This window comes from Saccostrea cucullata, unplaced genomic scaffold, assembly GCF_032062105.1.
Source record: "Saccostrea cucullata isolate Sc308-1 unplaced genomic scaffold, CSIRO_AGI_Scuc_v1 ctg2821, whole genome shotgun sequence".
NCBI classification, from domain to species: domain Eukaryota; kingdom Metazoa; phylum Mollusca; class Bivalvia; order Ostreida; family Ostreidae; genus Saccostrea; species Saccostrea cuccullata.
In genome coordinates, this window is record NW_026934327.1 from 31,426 (window position 1) to 52,671 (window position 21,246).

General features: G+C 37.3%; 1 long non-coding RNA gene across 1 annotated transcript; it reads left to right on the forward strand.

Annotated features, from left to right (window-relative positions):
- The first annotated feature begins 1,216 nt into the window (after positions 1 to 1,216).
- On the forward strand, positions 1,217 to 13,193 carry LOC134240538 (uncharacterized). Its single transcript, XR_009986464.1, has 3 exons — positions 1,217 to 1,325; positions 11,809 to 11,920; positions 12,688 to 13,193. It is a non-coding gene; the product is annotated as an uncharacterized LOC134240538 (long non-coding RNA).
- Positions 13,194 to 21,246: the final 8,053 nt, after the last annotated feature.

The following is a 21,246-nucleotide window of genomic DNA, read 5'->3' on the forward strand; positions in this document are numbered from 1 at the left end:
TCTATTATAAATCTGATATATTTAATCCATTATTAAGTGTCAAGGGTCTTCATTTCATGTCTGGCCCAGACAACTAGCTAATTCAATTCTTTGATTCCTAGTATCAATAGATACATCAGATTAACATATTAATTACACTTATATTACATATATATAATTATACATAATTACCATAATTGCCATGTAAACAAATATTACAATGTATTTCCACAAGCATTGATAAATGTGCATATCTATATATACATAGGAAATTTCATCGCTAGTTGAAGGATCAGTGATTCCTATATTTAGGACCTTTTAAAATTAATGATCAAAGGTCGTAACAGTAATAACACGCCCAGCAGGACTATAGTTAAGAGTGAAGAAGAACATGAACACGATAATAGACTATGTTTGAAATATTCGATATGACGGCCTTGTAATTAAAACCGTCGCTGTATACATATATTTGTAGTAAATACAAACTGTAATCTTGAAGAATTGGTGGAATATAAGATGAAAACCTTTTGTGATGAAAAAAATATTACTTATAAGTATACTAACTGCATCAATTCCATTACAATTTTTAAGAAATAAATTACAAGTTTATAAACTTCAATGGGAATTGAAGTGGGTCGGTCACGTGATCAAATCCTGTGAAGGCCGAAGGCCTTCTCAGAAGATTTGATCACGTACCGACCCGCTTCAATTCCCATTGATGTTTATAAACTTGTTATTTATTACTTATATTTAAGAAATAAATTACAAGTTTATAAACTTCAATGGGAATTGAAGTGGGTCGGTCACGTGATCAAATCCTGTGAAGGCCGAAGGCCTTCTCAGAAGATTTGATCACGTACCGACCCACTTGTTATTTATTACTTATATATACATCTGAGGCAGACAATTAAATATTTTCGATTTTAAATTATTGCACTAACCGTCCATCGTAGATTTTGAAAAATGACGCAAGGTGTAAATCGGCTTGCATGGCGGTTATGCTTCGAATTCATTAGGCTAAGGAATCTATTTCGAAGGGAATATTTTGTGAAAGGCTACTTGTGATCAGTAATAGTGAACAGATCGTTGTCTGGGAATATTTTTATTCGTGAAATATGATAATTGATGCTGAAAAGACACAAAAAACACGTCCGAAGTTTGATGATAAAAAGTTGGAGGAATTTCGGTCGCCGGAAAAGGATGGATGGATCCAGAGACATATAAGAAAGGGACCGCTAACTCATTTTCGCGCCAAATTATCTTCATGTTTTCGCAGCGCCCTCACCGGGAGGCATAGAAAGACTTCCGGTCGTATTAGCTGCAGTGTTTTCATCGAAGACTTTGGGGTAAATATTGCTAATATATTGTATATTTGACTATTTATAGCCTGCACGTCAATAATAATTTACATAAGGTGGATATCTATGATGCATTTTTGCAGCTATAAAGAGAAATTAAAAAGATAACACGTATAACATGAGACCATGCATCATGATGTTTACATCGTGTCGTTGTCGGTACAACATTATAAATTCTGAATAAAAATGTTCTCTCACTGGATGAAAAGTCTAGTTTCCGCAAAACTGAAACTATGCGGAAACCTTGCTGAAACTTGGCGTTGAAGTTTCCTGTATGGTTTCCGCAATGCGGAAACTATATAATAGTTTCAGCAAGTTTCAGTAGGGTTTCCGTATACTGAAACCATTAGGTTTGTTTCCTAATAGTTTCCGCAAAACGGAAACCAATGTAAAATTTAGTGAAACGTCAATTTAACGATACGTTTTAGTTTCAGTAGGTTTCAGTTTCCGGAAACTATTAATTTCGATTCCATATGGTTTCCGCATGCTGAAACCGTACTGAAACTTTTTCTATTTTTTTTTTTAAAAGGGTAGAAAAATCAACTCATATGCATATGATCTTTTTACTATTGATTTCGATTCCATATGGTTTCCGCATGCTGAAACCGAACTGAAACTTTTTCTCTACAATTTTTTTTTCAAAAGGGTAGGAAAATCAACTCATATGCATATGATCTTTTTACTATTGATTTCGATTCCATATGGTTTCCGCATGCTGAAACCGAATTGAAACTTTTTTCTCTATATTTTTTTTCAAAAGGGTAGAAAAATCAACTCATATCATCCTTATAATTATTTACACATTAAAAAAAATGGTTTTATTTTTAAATATCTAATAGTTCATATTCAGAATTTGAAATGTGCCTGCTCTGTGTAAACTTAAACATACCGATATTGATATCAATGATAAGCATATTATACAAGATCCTTGCTTCATATTAAATTTTTATTTCATATTGTGTCGGAATTCAAAAATATTATTTTTAAACAAAAACGATTCCTCTCACAAGGATTTTCTACATTACCCAACTCAATACTCCCCCTCGAGAATTGATTATTTTGAAAACATACATCCTTTTCACAAAACTACGATTACGTTTAATGTAAAGTTGTTTAAAAAGAAAATTAGTGTGTCTTCATGGTGCATGAAATACAGATAATTACGAGAGTGAACATAATCTGAGATAGAAAGGTTTGCATTTATATTCTTAATACATGTTTCTATTTATATGTTTCTATATATTCCTTAATGGATATCATTTCAATAATTTCAATTTGTTAACAATACATATTGACTATGAAGCCTTTTTTACTATTCATATATATATATAGTTCAATAGTTACATGTACTAGTTATTTTTATAATAACATTGATTTAATATCTACATATATGTATTTTATTTCCGTCTTCGTGAAAACATTTTATTCGTAAGCCGCGGTTTTACAGCATTAAAAATATTACAAGATAACACGTCCTGAAAATTTGATGTCATGGTTCCCAGGATTTGCAGCATTTTATGTCAATCTGATTAAAATTAAATCTTCCATTTGTTCCCCAAATGTTTATTTACACGAGGAACTCTTATATGTAAAAAGTCTGCTTTTGTGAAACAATATCCTGGGAGCGAATGGAAAATCTCAAAATTTTAATTAGATTGTATATTATGTGAAGGCTTTTTTTTTTATTTTGTTTTATTTCATATATCTTGCTTTCGTGAGGTTAATTAATGCAATATCACTGAAAACGCGGTATAGTTTTTAGTAGTATGTTCAATTATATTCGTATTGAGATGTATAATGTGCTAAATATGTGATTTAGAACTTAGTTTTTTTTTTTAAAATAAATTTAAAGTAGTCTGTAAGTTGATCAAATTTTCAATTCTTTACTTTGAACGCCACTCGCGGGCACCTGTCCTCACGTGCCACAGGTGGGGAGACACGTGTCGCGAAGACACCTGCTACCGTGTTGGTGTATTTTTTGTATATTCTATGTGGATTGAGAGGTTTTTCTACCTTAGAGGAACAATGGACTGTGACCAGGCGTAATATATACACGCAGTACATGGTATACACATCTAGCCGTTTCTAATGACACCAAGGTTTCTGAACATTCAAAATTAAAAATAAATCACACTGTATAAAACTTCACCTAAAATCAAACATGTCATATGTATAATGTGTTATGTAAAATATTTCATGGAATGTTTCATATTTAGCATAAAAAAATTTTATTTTATGTGTTGGCGATTAAAAGAAAATAGACAAATCTCTTAAATATTTATCTATCAATCTAATATAATAAAATTAATCTATTGGTAAGGAGAATATTTGCTATACTATTTCAAAAATTTCAATATTATTTTACAATTTCTCCACACAAAAAAAATCGGCAATCACAAAAAGAAATCGACAATTAATGGTATTCCTTGTTTGCCACCATTGTAACTTCAAATATTGAAAATATTTAGAGGTCAATGAAACGCAGCCTAATGAAAACTAAGTCTATTTTATTTCATAACTTTTTTCTATAGGTTATTTCTAAGTACATTATATTAAAACAACGTTTTATTTCTAATTTAGAGTCCCAAACAGAAAAGTGTGAGATTATTACAATAATAAGGAAAAGATAAGTCAATCAATAGCAAAATAATTATTAAAAGCAATTAATAATCCTGTATTATAAAGGAATAAAGAAGAATTTACATATGACATGTGTAAAGGACTATGACCACTTCTATTACATGATATCCTTTATATAAATTTGCCTGCAAAATTAAGAGTTTCCGTATCTTCTGTATTGAGTGACCAATATTTTTTTTTTTTGGTTCGTCATCTAAAGTTGAGAAGTATGGAGATTTACTATTAATAAACTGAAATATTTTTTTTTTGGGGGGGGGGGGGGGGCATGTTTGACGATCATATTTTTTTTTACATGACAATGTTATAAAAACAAAATGAATTTTACATCTACATAATCGATCTTCAGGAGAAATATCGGTAAATATCCCCCACTTCAATTTCTAAGCTGTGACAGGAAATTCCTAGATAACAGATAGACTTGTACATTCATGTTGATATTTTCTGAGTAGAAAATTTTCAACAATTGATGAATAATTCTTATAACCAAATTCTGCTTTTGAGTTGCACATATGTGGTTAATATACCATCAGCATAACTTTGTTGACTTGTATACCATTTTCTTTTTTCTTTTCTTTTTTTTTTACACAATAATCGAAGTACGTGTGTACATGTGACTTTAAATCATTCTATTTGAAAACATTAGGACAGCTGGGACAGTCGGAGTCCGTTTCAACAATAGGGTATTAATTACCATAATCATTTAATAAAGGTCTAAAATTCTCTTTTTATCCCCTTCGATTCCATAATCAATTTTATTTTATCATTCAAAACTGTTCATTCTGTTGCCATATATACAAGGACATTTGCATTTAAAACGTTAAAAAAATGCCACTAAACTGAATTTTCCGTAAAGAATTTGAATCACTAGGTGGCGTATCGCGGCAGAATGCTTCCCTCTCATTGGTTAGATTTTCAGAGAAGAAAGAAGGACAAAATGGCGAAGAAAACACCAAGAAATTGCTCAAGAAAAACAACAGAGATGAGAAGATCTTTTGATTCCACACTGCAGAAAGGCACCCCAAACGGCATATTAGACACAGGTAGTTATTTGTTACAGTTCAGAGCACCTTTATTTTTGTTTTTATCGTCTGAAATCGTAAGATTAATGTTGACCTAAAATGGCGCGTTCCAAAAATTCAAAATGACCATTGTACAGTTGTAATTATTGAGAAAAAGCGCCTTGTAAATCATTCTCAGCTTAGGTTGTTATTCATATAATTAACTGCTGTTTAAACGCATCCATGTAATTTGCACCATTGTATTTATCTTTCAATTTTTTCGTATGAATATTAGATTTTCTGCAGCGCGATCATGTAAAATTTACATAATTTAAAAATTACAACGTGTTGTAGTATTCCGGAATTTTAAATGTAGGTTGGTTTTAGAGGATAATATCGTTATGTACTTGTATCCGGTGTTAACTTTTTCATTTGGAAAATCGAAAGATTTGACCCCACGCTTATGTTTTTTTCAGAAAAGGCGAGCTTTATTGTTCATTATAGCCGCTGGATGTGTTCAGTGTTATTCTCAGAAGTTGTTTCTTTAATCGTACATTTATTTTTTGCTGAATTGTTTTTATTATTGATGGAAGACTGTGCTGCACAGCTGAGGAAGGGGTTCAATGTATTTTTAACATACATGCAATCTAGAATCGTAAATATTAGACATTGACATGCAAGAGGGCATCATGATGGGAGAATGCCATCGTGTAGTATTACTGTGAAATACCAATTTATACATGCTGTAGTCACGAAAGTAAAATTCCTGAGAACTTGCAGATTTTTGGGCTATGAAAGTGACTTGATAAATTTCATAATGCCGCACATTATTCAAGTTGAAGTATTTTATTTTCATACCATACATAAGGCTTTTAAAGCAAATGTCGAAAGTGAATAAACTATTTATATACAAAGATACATAAGCATCTTTTCTTACAAGGCATAATTATGATGAATTAAACTTAAAATGATATTTATTTTAAATTAAATTTTAATTTCATGTTGACACATATGCATGTTTTGATCTATATGAAATAAATAAGACTATTTAAGCAACCTAAAACTTGATTTAGTGTGCATGGTTTAATTCTTCATTAGAAATACTTACGTTATTTTTGTACCTTGGGCTTCAAATATTAAATGTGCTGCTGCACCGTGCAGTTTCTAAATATCAGAAATCACTTTAAATCATATAAACCATAAACATGATTTTCTTGATATCAACAGAACAGCTATTGTTTACCTGTATATAACTTCTGCATTATGATAGACTGGAGCTTGATGAAATGAGCAATTGGCCATTATCAATTTCTTAAGTTGCATGCATTGATATTATATAGTCATATACTAGTATTTGTTTGTTGCTCGTAGAAATTATGATATCCATTTAGAGAACTTTTTATTCATGTGGATACATCACCAACACAGTCTCTGCTCTCATCGGATCCGAGGGAGCGGTCTCTATGTACTACATTGGATTCAGACCCGTGATGTAAGAATCAGCACCTACTTCCCGACTTGAGGTGTGTCGCTCTAACCACTGGGCCACACTGTGTGACCCATTATGAAAATTTGACATAATACTTTTACGTCTGTATGACTTCTAAATTTTATTGACTTGATAAAATGACTGATACACAAATAAGATTTTTGTAATCTCTCTGTTTATAGCTCAGGGTTTGACATTAAGGCACGTCCGACCGACTGAGTCTAGTAAAATTTGGGCCCCGTCGGGTAAAATCTCTGTGTTCTAGACCGACTGGTCCTGTAGGAAAATTAATGAACTTATTATATATTTTAAACAATTCATTTATTGTCGATGAAAAAATAAGATTAAAACATTCCCAATCGCATAGTAGAAATAAAACTAAATACTTTCCAGACAACATGACTATAGTGCTATTTTTAACTACAGTTCATTGGTATTTGTAACAACTCGGCCATTTTCCTAGAGAGAAACAATAAGCTATTTATTATTCACGAAAATGGCTGAGTAGTTACGATTGTCATTGTCGAAAGATTCATGTTTACGACATCGGTAAACCATGTAAATAAATAATTAAATTAATTTTTTACTATACTTAAACACTTTGAACATTTTTAATGGTATCAATATTAATATTGTATACAAGTTGATTAAATTAGGACTAAACACGACAAGCTACATGTATATGACCTAGTTCTAATGTGACGTGTGCTGGAAAATTTCCTTATTTAAATATGGATTCTCATCGTCTGCACAGCAAAAAAAAGAAGTATTTTGTACTTTATATATTTTTTCTAAAGTTTGGTCAGGGCTAGTGGTGAAAGGGTCAGGGCTAGTGAAAATTTGCCATATTTCTATCACTAATTAAATCAATTTTCAACAATGGCCACTAAAGAGTCATAGTTCTGTCTTATTATATAAATAATTATCTGCCCTTGATGCAAAATGGAATAAATAAAATAAAGTATTAAATGGATTATAATTTTGAATCAAAGAAGGCCTACATATTTTAAACAAACATAATTTAGATGTAGTCTTGCTTTTATGAAAAATTGTTACTTATTTAATTTTTCTCACTCTCAGATATAATTGCTTTTCAAGAACTTTTAAATTGTGGATGTGATAGGACTGCCACTTAGCATTAGACCAGAGTGTGTCCATTTTAAAATGATACAATTGTCCATCATTTTTTTTCTTTGTCATGTTTCTATTAGAATTTTAACTGAATGTCAAGTGCAAGAAAATGGACATGCAAGTGGTTTTTGGGACTTTTCTTAGCTCAAGCTAAAAACAAAAACAGTTATTAATGTACGTTACTGTACTAACTTGATCTATTTTAATTTCAGATATCCGCTGAACAAATCATCTGAAAATTAAGGCTAATAGGAGAGGATGAAGAATACTTCAGTTAAAAGGTATGTTTTAACAGTGAGTAAGAACTTTATATAATTTATGTAGCCCTATTTTAGGAAATTAAGGACTAAAGCATAAAATTGATGTTTTTATTTTTCTATTGTTTTGTTAATCTCACTGTGTAATGTTAAGCTCTCTATTTATTAGTATTTATTATCATGATCATAGTCAGTTTGTTGTCGGGGGGGGGGGGGTTTACATGTAAGCTGCTTTCCTCTACTTTTTAAGTTTTATACAATATATTTATGTTTTCATGAAATAAACAGATGTTAACATTTTCTTAGAAAGTCTCATTTTGCGAGCTAACTACTAAAATTGTATGATTTATTTAAGATAAGTATTATCAACATTTTCAGCTTCTCTGCAACCACTCAACCAATTTCAACCAATTTTGGTGAAGGGGAACAAAATTTATAAATTTTATCCCCCCCCTCCTCCTGCGGGCCTGAGGGGTGGGGCCAAAACCACTAAAATTCATGCAATCTTTGAAAATCCCCTTCTTCTTTTCCCCTCCTGAACATCAAGCAGTCAAACTGTTGGTATGGTTGTAATCAGCATGGAGTCCTCTACCATATTTATGAAATTCATGACCCCAGGGTCAGGGATTCTAGTATTAGGATGGGTCTTATAGCTCTTTAGAATTAATCAAACCATTTAAGATGAAATAAAACCTATGAAAACATTAAGTAAATTTTGAAATGTGTGGCCCCAGGGTTAGTGGTTCCTGTGGGGTGGGGTACACAACTGGTGGTTATAAAATGGAATTGCATCGTATCTTTATTACTCTGATCTACCGTTGGGTATTAAGTAACCAAAGTAAGCATGTTAACTAAGTGTATAATTATGATAAACAAAGGTGCGTCTTTCAAATTTGTGAATTTTATGGCTTTTTGTTTAAATTACGAACAAAATTCGATTGAGTGGAAGTTGTTAGGCCTAGAAAAAAAATATATTTGTTTCCCCTTTCAGACTGAAAAATATAGGTAGATAGGTAGGTAATTATTTTTTTTTGAAACATTTTTTTTTGCTTCTTGAATCAAAAAGTGTATAGAAGTAACATTAATGACAAAAGAAATGGTGTTTTCAAGCATTTCTGTGACTTGAAAGGTAACTCAAACTTCTTTCGTCTTGAACATGTTGAAAAGCTTGCAAAGCTGGAGACTATAATTCCCTGGTTGAAATCTTGCACTTCATGGGACAAAAGCATTAAAAATAAATTTAGGGTTGGCACCATATATTAGGGTTGGTCGGGAACAAACATTTTTTTTTCTAGGCTTTACATGATACTCAGGTGACCTATAAGGTCTGTGGGCCTCAGTTGTTAGTCAAATATCATGAATCATGGTCTAAGGGTCTAGGTTAGGGGTACAAAAAATATTTTGATGAACAAGTAAAATGAAGAAAAAAATCCTAAATTTACTCTGAAAATCTTATCAGAAACAAATCCATACATACATATTCAGTACATTTAAATACATTCAAGTTTGTTTATTTCATTATCCCTTGTCAAGTGATTTTGATAGAGGCAACTTTAATAAACTAATGAGATTTTACAGTTGATAAATTTTTAGATTTTATTTTTAATTAAATCATTCTGATCAAAAATGCTGAAAATCTGAAATTAATCAAACAAAGGCTTGTGCTAGAACAGTTTTAGGAACTTGTCAATCTTATTAAAATTAAGGACAGATGAGACGTTCCTTAATAATAGATAATTTTTTCTAAGAATTTGTCATTGAAGTATTGCTACTAAAACATGTTTACACACAAAAAATTGAGGTACCTTACCAGGTATTTCTGCAAGATACCAGGGATAGTTTTTCTTATATAATCCTTTTGGGAAGAAAAAAAAAATTCGAATTTGAAATGTTTAAGTGTTTGGATTTTTTAAAAACATTTAGAAACTGGTTTAGAAATCAGAATGTTATTAAAATTTTGAACATTTTTCATACATTACGAAAATATACAAAACAGATTTTGAGGAACGTCTCGTCTGACCTTAAATGTTAGATCTGCGCACATATTGGCTAAAATCTAATGGCATCCTATAGAGTGTCACGCCAGACGTTAAATTCTATTAACCAATCAAATACTCGAATGCAAAAATTATTGTATTTAATTTATTGGAATGAATAAGTTTAGAGTCTGAGTTGTTCTGTATTTGATATTTGAGGTGACCTTCTATGGATGCTGTTAGATGTTGTGTAGCGAGTATGCAAGAGGATATAACATGTTGTTTTATTTAAATTGGGATTTTGTTAAACTATATTTTTATATATTTTCAATAGGTTGAAGTAACTGACTAGCAGGTCAATCCAACCTGAACTTGAAGTGCAAGTGGGTCTTCAAAAATGTGGACCACTCAAGGACTTTTCTGTTGGTTGATGATGGACTACAAACTGAATATTTAACAAAGAAATCCACTTTGGTGCTTATTGGCTACTAATGATGTGAACTTGTGCATTTATCATACCAAGTACTTTTACATTTCCTTGATGATACTAGACTTGCATATACCGAATCATTCAGGTTTAGTTGATTGATTGCAGTTCTAAGTTCCTCTCGCAAGATTATATCTCTCATGTATAAGACATCATTAAATGCAGACATTTTCTCTGTCCTCCTGTTGTGACATGAGAGCTCGGACTTAGTTGTAAAAATATTTATGATGCAAGAGAAAATAAATGGCCAAGACAATGTATGTACACGTTGATAATAACATTAAATATTCTTTGATAACTAGTGTGAGTGTGTTTTGTTTTTTCCAATATGAAAATTCAGGGGGGAAATGAGTTTTGGTTGAAAAGCTGGGCTAAATTGTATAATTTATAGTACAGTTTCTGTTGCGGAAACCTATGGTATACCATATGTATTTCAACCGTATACGCATACTGAAACCTTGCGGAAACCTCAAGTTTCAGCAAGTTTCAGTTGCGGAAACCTATGGTACACCATATGTATTCCAACCGCATTCCATACGCATACTGAAACCTTGCGTAAACCTCAAGTTTCAGCAAGTTTCAGTTGCGGAAACCTATGGTACACCATATGTATTTCAACCATATACGCATACTGAAACCTTGCGTATACCTCAAGTTTCAGCAAGTTTCAGTTGCGGAAACTATTTGGATTCGTGGACACCTTTGGTTTCCGCACTGCGGAAACTTGATGAAACTTGAAGTTTCCGCACTGAAACTTTGCGGAAACTATTAGTAACCTTAAGTTTCCGCAGAGTTTCAGTAGAGTTTCAGCCATGCGGAAACTATATTTTTCATCCAGTGTCTTGTTGAAAAGTTGCTCCTTTTATCTTCATAAACATTGTAGACTCAGGCCCTTAGGAACCGGTGAGCAAGGAGGAAAAATTAGCAAGTATACAGGCACGTTTCGTTTTAAAAGGGGGGGGGGTATGTAAATGTAGGGCAAGTTATCTGGGGAAAAAAACTTGATGTCTTGAACAAGCAAATAAAAAGGGAAGGAAATTGTCAGAACAATCTGTAGAAAAATACTACTAGTATTTTGTGTAGGAGGGCCGGTTGGGGGGGGGGGGACTTTTAGTGTACATTTTCAACAGTAAATGGGGAAACTGTATATGTTGTGGACACCCCCCCCCCTCACCCCACCCCACCCCCATCAATATAACCTGGTATGTGCTATTTGAACATTAGAAACTACCTTTGCTTTAACGTATCCCTTAAATAAATATTATTTAAAACTCATATGTTTTTCTTTTCTTTTTTTATTTGCTCAACTGAGATTTGTCCCAAAAACTGAAATTCCTTCCCACAAAAGGGGCCTGAGAGTTTCTCAACATTTTAAAGACTTGATCATCGTATTGAGATGTATTATTTACTTTTTTGTATATCTAAGAATTTATAATAAGGATGTTAAATTTTTACATCATGTAAAGATGAACACTTGTTCATGTAATCTCCAGGTATGTCAAAAAATCACTCTTCTCAACAACAGACACAGATTGCAAGCAGAGGAAATGAAGAATGCATAAATTTTTATGGGTGAATTTATCCTGACCACCATAAATCTATTAAGTAAGTGGCAATTTTTACTCATTTATATCACAATAATTTGTTTAAAATGTATAATTTTGCTTCACATGACTGTAAACATGTGTTATTTACATCAAAATTTGCATCAGGATAAATATCGAATACATGTACAATTGTACATGTATTACCTTGATTTATAGAGTGATAATCTTATATGTGAAAAATGTAATTTGAATGTAGTGGAAAATGAAATACATTTTACCATAGACTGCCCTTTTTACAAAGAAAGAAGAATCAAACTTCTAAATGAAGCACAGAAATATAATAAAAATTTTCATAGCTTAGATAGTTCTCAAAAATATTTTTGGATCATTACATGTGAAAATATCAATGTCTTACTTCAACTTGGAGAGTACCTGTCTAATCATTTAATATAACATTTTAAAGCACAACAACAATATGATATGTATGTATTTTTATTTTTAACACAAATTACTGAATTTTTTTTTTTGTTTATCTACTTATTGATTGTCTTTGTCTACACATGTACCTTTCATGCCTCTCTGGGGGCCCTTAATTGGAAATAAAATATTGTCTATTGTCTATTGTCTATATGTTCTTTGCGAGGGGATGCTCCGCCTTGTGGTGTCCTTTTTTCATGGGGATTGTTGATCTTTTTTTCTACTGCTTTTGTAGTTTTTTTTTAATATACTAAATAATGAACTATTATTATCCCACGTTTTACAGGTATATTTCATGGGGCTATTAAATTCTTTTCTTCATTGATTTTGTCTTTTTCATATTTTCAGAGTAACAGTACCTCTCATGATTGATTCTACAAGATTCTGAAGTTGTTTTCCCAAAAGACCTTGACCTGCTTCATAAGGGTGTGTTAAGTGAGATCTAAGGATGAATAAGACAACAAATAGTTGTTCAGTAAGCTGTAAAGCTTAAAATTGTGTTGCTGCATTAAATATAGCCACGCTCAAATGGCACTGAAACAAACATTGACATGTTGTGTGGTTTTTCAACAATATGCAAATGAATAAGAAATAATATCAGAAACTTTTGTTTTTTTCTGAGCCATCTCTCTCCATGGTATTTGTAAAAAAAAAAAGAATTAAGACCTCCAAGAATTTAATTAATGAATATTCTTTCCAAACATTTTCCCACTCCTTGGACTGTAAATTCTGAGTAAAGAAATGTGTGATGAACATTTCAAATTTCTATGTGATGCATACATGTATAAACTAAAATATACTACATGTACATGTACTAGGCCTAAATGTATGACAATAAATCTAACTTTAACTTAGCCATTGCATATTTTTGTATTTTTTGAACACCTAGTTTTTAGGCTCAAGTGAGCTTTTCTAATGACATTTTGTCTGTTGTATGTCCAACTAAAATTTTCACAATTTCGACTTCTTCTCAAGTACCTCTGGGTCAATTTAAACAAACTGGTACAAAGCATCCCTGGTTGAAGGGGAGTTTGAATTGTTAAAATGAAGGGCCACGTTCCCTACAAAGGGAGATGTTCAAGAAGAGACAAAAATAGGGTGGGGTCTTGAAAAAAAATTCACGAACCACTGGGCCAGAAAGTAAAAACTGTGGAAGCATCTTGGGATTAGTGTAGATTCTAAACCATGCCCCCCCCCCCCCCCCCCCCCCAGTTAGGCCGGGCCACACTAAGGAATCAAAGTTTTACGTAGAAATATATGGGGAAAAAACTTTAAAAATCTTCTTCTCAAGTTGAAGAACCACTGGACCAGAAAACCTGAAACCTATGTGGAAGCATCCTAAGGTAGTGCAAATTCTATTTTAAATCATGACCCCTGGAGGTAGGGCGAGGTCACAATAAGGAAGCCAAGTTAAACATAGAACGTAATATAAAAGGAAAAATTCTTTTTCTTAAGAACCACAGCCAGAAAATCTTGTGTGAAAGCATCTGGGGTAGTGTAGATTCTAAATTGTTCAATTTATGACCCCAGGGGTAGAATGGCGCCATGATTTAGAATCCAAGTTTTACATGGAAATATGTAGGAAAAAACTTTAAAATTTCTCAGGAACCACTGGGTCCACAGATGCTTGACGACAGGACCCCCCCCCCCTTTCGATATAGACCCCTGGGCTTTTCAACTTTTTTCTTATAAATAATCTTCCATTGACATATTTGTGATAAGATCTATACCAACGTTAACAAATCGAAAAATTACCTAAAACAAATGTTCTATAAAATCTACCCTACATTCTATATATAAAAATCAATTATAGAGAGTGGTTAGAAATTTTGTTGTAAAATGTTGGTTTAAGCAAATTTTCTGAATTGATAAGATAGATTATATCACAAATGTGTCATCCATATATATTTAATTTATGTGAAAAAATTCTAATAGGCCCAAGGGTCTATTTTAGGGGAGGGGGTGGTCCCGTCCTCAAGCACCTGTGGCTGGGTCAGGAAAGCTGAAACTTATGTGGAAGCATCATGGGGTAGTGTATATTTTAATTTTTTTGAATATGTAAAAATTAGCACTAGTCTAGTACTTATACATTGTTTTAAAAACCAGTAAATCATACAATATATGAGTTGCTTGACTAGATTCAGTCTGGTTTCAGGATGGTGTATTTTTTAACTGTATTTTGTTTTGTTTTTTAATGCCAAAATAATGTAGATATGTAGTTAAAAAAATAAAAAATATAATGATTTAGGTTTATTTTTCTATACAGCAATATAATACACTAAAAACATTAATTTCAGCCATTTCTAAAAATAATTATTTAATGAAAGTCTAAAAACAAACAAACATACTGTCATACACCAACCTGAAACCCAACACAGCTGTAACACCTATGTATGTATTAAAAACCAAGTAATGACTACAAGCAACTGCAAAATCAACCTTGCAACCCAAATGAGCTCGTCATAATTGGTCTCATCCTACACTATAAAATACATTTTATAGTGTATTTTTATTGTTATAGTTTTTTAAAAGACAGACTGAACACATGCAACTCGAGACATGGGTTAGATGGATTTCATCTATTTACTGTATTTAAATTTGTTCTCAATTCTTTGTCGTCATACACATGATATAAACGAAAGTATCTAATCCTCCTACGATTAATGCCACAAGTAAATTTTGCATAAAATTGAAGTTTTAGCGATGTTTTCTACCCATTCTTATGATGAAACGCCATACTGTTTATAGTTTCTATGCCTCCCGGTGAGGGCGCTGCGAAAATCGGAAGATGATTTTCCATTCGGAACTCGAATTTTTGATACGTCATGAAAAATCTAGAGTGCTCCGAAAGAGTCAGCGGTCCCTCACATATATGTCTCTGATGGATCCGATGGATTGAGACACATGTCCAAGCCAGTTAATTTGTAATTTGATCAAAAACATTCTACGGTTTCAGTAACTAAAGGCATACTTATCGTAAAACACTGATAAACACGGAGACACTGGCGACAGCTTTGCATTGAGCTACGAAAACGCCGAGGTGTTTGGCAGCTCTGTTCATGACATGATTGCAATGATATTTTCCAACAGATTACACATTTATCGTGAGTAAAATTCAAAGATTAAATAAAAGTTTCTCATGAAAATTAACAAAAGGTCTACCCAAAAAATAAGAATTAATGAACGTTAGAGACTGTGCAGCTGACAAAAGTGAAGAAAAATGTAAACAAACGCTAGGCTCTTAGTTTTCTTTTTGTACACAGGCTGAATCGATAGCCCAAAAACTGTATGAAATACTTGTTTACATTTTAAATAAAATAATTATCATTTTACTTGCTTATTTTGTTCATTTTTACACATGAAAAGCAAGTAGAGCAGGTCATTTTTAAGCGGTTAGCTAGGTAACCGCTTTATGGCATGGGCTCCAAAAAACCGGAAACTTCCATAAGGCGCTACCTATCGACATCGCTTTATCGCACGTAACCTTATCCTTCTGGAACCAAAACCGGAAACTTCCACAAGGCGCTACCTATCGACAACGGTAACTTCAGCAAAGCGCTTCCTATGATTTGTATACAGTTGGCGTAATACGCCCCCTGGTGAAAGATTGACAATATGCTGTGTACGAAGAGTGGCTATTATAACGATAGTGTAGTGGTCCTGGAGGAGCTGGGAACGATTTCTCTAGTAACCTCCAGACCAAGTGTCCAGCAATGATGCGGACTATGACGTAACACCCTCTCTCTCTGATTGCTGATTGTCGACCCGTTCAGACGTGTTTACCGATCCTCTGTAAGTCATTGTATTATTGTCACATATTATTGGCGACCACTAACGCAATAAAGTGCGGATTTTATATCATAGTATTTGCCTGTTTATTCCGCCATCACAGTCTTATTATGTAGATACAGGAAATACTATATTGACGCTGTGATCCAGGGTTTTTTATTGTCTGGGCAGCGGGGTGCCGGCCTAACCACGTGCTGTTAGTGCCGTCGCCATCTTGAATTTTTGTGACTTTGTATTTTATTATGTAACTGTATAGGGTTTAAGTCTTTGTGTTTTTAGTTTATTGTTTTATATACTCTTAGCGGATTAGCCGCGAGAGATTTTTATGCATTTTGAATAAAGTTTACTGTATTTTTGTGTGATCTGAGGACCGGTGTGATGGACCGGGAGGTTAGCTCGTTCGGTCTTGGTAGGGGGGCTTTGAGACCCGAGGGGGGTTGGTACGCTCGTGCAGTGGGGGGAGACCGGTATGGTCTATTAGGTGCCCCGTTAGAGTGCAGCCCAGGGAAAGTCCCGCCTACTAAGAGTGTGAAGTTTGTCCCGGGTGTTGCTAGTACACCTGTGCCCCAGGGGGGGAGTGCCCCGGATAATGTCACTCAGTATGGGGAGGGGGACATGTCACTCACACAGGGAGCTATTTCGGAGGGTCCAGGGGAAACACCCGGATGGTCCGCTTTCTATTCCCTTATCCAGGAGCGTCAACAGATATTAGAGGGAGCGGTTGACCGGATGCAGGGGGAAATGGGTCAGATCCACGGTGACCTTGACACTGTTAATAAGAGGGTAGACACCCTAGGTCGGGATATAGGCATGGTGAATGACAGAATGGATGTTTTTGGTCAAGATATGGGGGCCCTGAGAGGGGACATAGATACCCTGGGGACCAATGTGTCTCAGCAGTTGGGGACTATGGGGTCCGAGATAGATGCCCTGGGGACCAGTGTGTCAAAACAGCTGGGGTCGATGGGATCTAACATAGGTGCCATGGAGACAAGTATGGGGGGCCAGTTGGGTAATATTACTCAGATGTTGGCTGGGTTAATGAAGACCAGTCAGCCTCAGTCACCCCCACCCATGCAGGATAATAGGGTCAGTCAGCCAGTAGTGACTAGTAGCCAGGGGAGTCCTTGGGTCCCTAGCGCACTACCCGGATATCAGGTGACTGTTAGCAGCCCAGTAGTGACTAGTAGCCAGGGGAGTCCTTGGGTCCCTAGCGCACTACCCGGACATCAGATGCCTGTTAGTAACCCTGTAGTGACCGCACATAGCGGGGGGTATATGCCTGTCTCTATGGGGGGGCCCAGTGTACACATGTCTCAAGGTCATTCCCTATCCTCATTTGGCAATGACAGTTTAGTCTCGGGATTGCCGAGCACTATTACTTTGGGTTCATTCGCGTCAGGGGGGACCGATTGCCCAGTGCCTCCTAGCACGGGCCCACCGGTCCCGGGTCAGGTTGCATGGTGCACCCGAGCGGGTACTTCCGCGACATTGCCCTTAGCGTCCGCGCATCCTAGTGTTGCTAACTCGAGTGGTCAGGGCGCTGGCCACTATGGTAGGTTGGTTGGGGAGTCAGTAGCATTGGGGGGGTAGTCCGTCGTTTATGCCCAGTCAGGGGGGTCTGCATAATGCAGGACAGGGACATTCCCTGATGACCACCGCGTACCAGAGCCTATTGCCTAGCTTACTTCCCGCGGGTACCCGTAGCTGCATTAGTCGAAATATTCCAGCCGAGGTCAAAGGGGTTAGATATAACGGGGACGTAGAATGGGGTCCGTTTTACTCGAAGTTTTCTACCATTGCCGAGTACCATCAGTGGAGCGACCCCGACTCTCTGTTTGCCCTAAGTCTCACGCTAGAGGGGGCAGCCCTGAAGTACTTCGATATCCTCAGGCGACGAGGCGCGCTATTAAGTTTCCGTGAGGTCGTTCTCCGGATGGAGGAGCGATTCGGTAAGACTTCCCTTAGAGCCGCCTCACAGCTGGAATTTAATTCGATCTGCCAGCGAGCGGACGAAGCTATCGAGCAATGGGGGGACAGGGTGATGGACACTGCCCAGAAAGCGTTCGGTGGCGGTACTTCGCCAGAGGTATTCCAGGAGCAGATCATCGTTCGTTTTGCTCTTGGATGTAATGACGGCGAGGCGGGGCAACAGTTGATCAATAATCCCCCGGGGACTCTCGAGGAGGCAATTAAGAGGGTAAAGACGTATCAACTTAGCCGTAGGGCTTTAGCCCGCCGTCCGAGGGCAGTAAGATCGCTTTCTAGAGACCGGAGTCAGTCGCCAAGTTCAGGCTTTTATCGCGCCAGGTCAGATTCTGAGTGTCAAGATTTGTACGTGGCACGCAGAGAGCGCTCGGAGTCAAGGGACCGCTCTAATCGTGCCAGCGGAGACCGTCCTTATCGTGCCAGCAGGGACCGTCCTTATCGTGCCAGCGAGGACCGTTCCCCAGATCGTGCCAGCAGGGACCGTCTTCATCGTGCCAGCGAGGACCGTCCTCGCCGTGCCAGCAGAGACCGTTCTGATCGCCGCGCTAGTAGGGACCGCTCCGAGTCACCGGATTGGGATGCAGGTAAGAAACATTACTCCAGTGACTCGGAGGACCGCACCCGAAGATCAAGTCCCGAGCGAGGATCCTCGAGGGATCCGTCACCGAGTAGGGGCCGCTCTAGCGCGACGAAACCCATTGTATGCTTTGAGTGTCAAGAGACAGGACACTTCTTACGCGATTGCCCGATCCGCCAGCGACGGCGTAGATCGGGGTCCCCTAAGCCTTGCCTTAAGTCAGTAAATAGCGAGGACGAGGACAGACATCGCGCATCGAAACATGAGACTAAAGTTAAGTTCACTGAACCGAATGTCAAAGCGACCTATGTTATTCCGTCTGTCAGATCTGGTAGTCAAGTCATTGGTTCGGGAGCTTGGCGGATTCCGATACAGCTTGGAGGCCAACAGGTGCGAGCGACAATCGATACCGCAGCCGACATATCAATAATATCTAGTGACGTTTATAAGTCTTTGAGGCCGCAGCCCGAAGTTTTAAGTGACACTAATGTTAGGTTGGCTGGCGAGGGAGCTGGTATGACCGCTCAGTACCTCGGTTGTCTTAATATACGCATCGGGGATTATGACTTTGTACACCCGATCTATGTTGGTTCTCTGCAGGACGAGATGCTCTTAGGCATAGATTTCCTGCGTAAGCATGGTGTAGAGATTTCTTGTGAAGCCGGTACTTTAAGGGTTAAGGGCATCGACACTATATTTGCTATGAGTGTTGATGAGTCAGTACCAGTACTCGATGCGGTTTCAGCCCGCAGAGTGCGGATCCCCCCGCACACTGCTCAGATCATCGAGAGTACCCTTAGTTCCGATATGCCAGAGTTTATGCTGGAGCCAGCCAGTATATTTCCGCCTGGCATAGTAGCTTCGCGGACATACAACACTGCAGGCAACAAAGCCAAGCTGTGTATCTTGAACATGACAGACCGAAGTCATATTGTTAAGACAGGTACTAAGGTGGGGAAAGCAGTCCCTGCCGATCTAGTAAATGACACTAAGCCCACAGTGCGTCGTGTAAGCTTTGAGGGGGATAAGACCTATGATCATATCGCCCCACTCTTAGAGCAGTTAAATAAGACCGCGCCTGTGGAAGTCAGATCCGAGGCAGCGGAGCTAGTCAAAAAGTTTGCCGACGTCTTTGCCACTGATGACCTTGATTTCGGAAGTTTTTCCGAGATCGAACACCGAATAGACACCGGAAATGCGTCTCCTGTTAAGCAGCGGATGCGACGCACCCCCGCTGTTTTTCAAGGGGAGGAAGAGGGTCATCTAGATAAGATGTTGAAAGCCGGAGTCATCCAGCCATCTTCCTCAGACTGGGCGTCCGCCCCTGTGCTGGTCCGGAAGAAGGATGGCAGCGTCCGCTGGTGCGTGGACTACAGAGCCCTGAATAAGGTGACAGTCAAGGACACGTACCCTCTGCCACTCATCGAGGAGTGCATGGATACGCTAGCGGGAAACCGCTGGTTCTCCAAGCTGGACGCTAATGCGGCTTACTGGCAGGTTAAGATAGCTCCGGAAGACCGGAAAAAGACTGCCTTTATCACAAAATATGGGCTATTTGAATTCACTAGAATGGGGTTTGGTCTGTGTAACGTCCCTGCGACCTTTGCTAGGGCCATAAATTTGGTGTTACACAGGCTCAACTGGAAGATAGCCTTAGCCTTCCTAGATGATGTTTTAGTCCTAGGATCTACCGCACACGCTCACCTTGATAACCTAAGACAAGTGTTTGAGCGGTTCCGAGCATATGGCCTTAAATTTAAGCCTCGGAAATGCGAGCTATTTAAGACTAAGGTTGAGTTCCTTGGTAGAACCGTGAGCGAGCACGGAGTTGAGATGGGGGACCAGTACGTCGAGTCAGTGCGTGACTGGCCAGTTCCATGTGATGTTAAGGGCGTAGAGCGCTTCCTTGGCTTCGCCAATTATCATCGCAGTTTTATCCCCCACTTCTCCAGAATTGCGGCTCCGCTGTATGCGGTTACCGGAAAAAGTGGTTTCCGGTGGAGTGAAGAGCAGCAGAGTGCTTTCGAGGAACTCATTCAGTTAATGACCAATCCTCCAGTTCTAGCCATACCGAACAGTACAGGTCATTTCATCCTGGACACTGACGCCTCGGACTATGCCGTAGGCGGAGAATTAAGCCAAGTCCAGGATGGCAAAGAAAGAACCATTGGGTATGGGAGTGCTGTGCTATCCGCAGAACAGCGCAGATATTGTACAACTCGTAAAGAGCTATTGGCGGTAATTAAGTTTACCAGACAATTCCGCCATTACCTGTTGGGTCGAGAGTTCACAGTCAGGACCGATCATCATAGCCTGGTCTGGCTGATGAATTTCAAGCATCCGCAGAACCAGATTGCTCGATGGCTCGAGGAACTGAGCCAGTACAACATGCGGATCGTACACCGACCGGGGAAGAAGCATGTAAATGCTGACGCTCTGTCCCTGATTCATGCCTGGGGTACTCGACGAGAATTAGAGTCGAAGACTTGCCCTGCGGCGGATGCCGTTATTGCCGCCGAGCCCACGAGCGCTGGCATGACTTTAACACTGAA